Raw genomic sequence first — 1,906 nt, 5'->3', positions numbered from 1 at the left:
CTGGAAGGAGCTGGTTGTTATAATGTCTAGAGGCCTTCTCAGGCACAGATGGCTCTATTGAATGATGATTTACAATTTTACCTTGAGCTTATCACAGAGATTCTGAATGTAACATGGCTCATCTGTGTGTTTCCCAACTCTGAGACTTCCAGGAAACTGCAGTGCAGTTAATAGGCCCTGTTGGGAGAGAAAGGGCCTGTCCTTTTCATCTCCTTCTCTTGCCTGCTCTGCTCATCTTCTTCAGAATGCAGAAGACCGGCATTGTGGCCTGATTCCTAATCTCCTCTCCCAGGAGGGATTCCAGTCTACAATCAAACTCTGCAGCAAGTCACTGGGAGCAGAATGCTAACCATTCTCTTTGTCAGCTGATTAACGTCTGACAAATTTCCAAAAGCTGTGAAGCACCCAATAGAGGTAGCTTCCTTGCAGCATCACAGTATGGTCTCAGAGTTTGGTGGCACAGACACATTGTCAAGGCAGTGGATGGGCTAGGAGTGGGAACAGGAGGACAAGAGCAGGACATTCATTTAAAGCTAACAATCCATCCAGGGCCAGATGAAGAAAATTTCCCATATCGCCTAAGCAGCAAGGAGGTTTGCGGAAGCTCCCACTGATTCACTCTTCAAACCTTAATAGTCTCTGCACTTAAAATTCACTTAAAAATCCCTGGCCACCATCCCAGGGCACCCATTCACTACAATGAACATTAAGAGCTTGTAAGGTAACTCCCTCCTCTTCATGTGCCAGTATATTTATGCCTGTATCTGTAATTTTCACTCCATGCATATGAAGAAGTGGGCTTTTAATCCGCAAAGTTTATGCGCAAATTAATCGGTTAGTCTTTAAGGTGCCACCAGACTCCTTGTTGTTTCTGATAACTGAGAGCTAAAGAATATGTTCAGCACAGTTACTACTGGAAGTTGCTCAACGTTACTGTTCCTGGAACCATTGTTGGCTGCAGAGCAGGGCCGCCCAGAGGATTCCGGGGGCCTGGGGTCTTCGGCGGCGGGGGGCCCCACTTCGGTGGTAATTTGGCGGCGGGGGCCCTTCCGCCTGGGACCCACTGTGCCCCGAAGACCTGCGCGGCGGGGGCCCCTGCCACCGGCGGGACCCGCCTCTGAAGTGCAGCAGGTGTACCGACACATTGCGAAACCCTCGCTTTGCTACTAGTTGCAGTTTCTGCCACACAACGTAACTGCCTGGGCTCCTGCTCAGGACTTGCTGAGGGGTGGGAGGGAGGTGTGTCAGTGCCATCACAAAGGCCTTTTGCAGGACCTCAGATTATTGGTCAAAGGTTGTGGGGAGGTGGTGACCTCACAGAGAGATGCTGACATCAGCCAGGCAGGACAGGGGCGAGGGGCCAGGGAAACCTCAGAGACCCCTGTGGCTTTGCTTCAGCAAGTCTCCTTCTTGAGGTCTCTCTTGAGGACAGTGAGAGAGTATTCGGGTTCACGACGTGAGCGCCAGGAGGAACCTCTTTGAGTTTTCTCCTTCCCTTTTAGTGATTTTACTAGAAAACAGCCATCCCTGTTTAGAAGGTAAGAGCCTCCTCGAGGAAAGGGGTATCATGGGGGCATCACAGTTTGGACTCCATGCCCCCCCCAATGTAAGGAAGTTCCTGCCACCCTGCTCTGTGTTCGCAGTGTGGGAGGGAGCAGCATTCCACGGCACTGATTTGCTCCTGGCTGCCGGAGCAGAGCAGCAGGCTCAGCTGTCAGAACTTCCCGGAGTTCTTGAGTAATCTCCATTGAGCTGTATGCTCATTGCTCATAATCTCTTGAAGCCTATCTTTGTGTAGTTAATAAATGTGTGTTATATTTCCTAAAACCTTGTGTTTTGCTAGATGTGCTTGGGGAACCTGCTCAGGACCAGAGACTGGTGCATGGTCCTCTCCACTTGGAGAAAG

The sequence above is a fragment of the Mauremys reevesii genome, linkage group 17, assembly GCF_016161935.1.
Source record: "Mauremys reevesii isolate NIE-2019 linkage group 17, ASM1616193v1, whole genome shotgun sequence".
NCBI classification, from domain to species: Eukaryota; Metazoa; Chordata; order Testudines; family Geoemydidae; genus Mauremys; species Mauremys reevesii.
Note: the sequence above shows the minus strand (reverse complement) of the source record.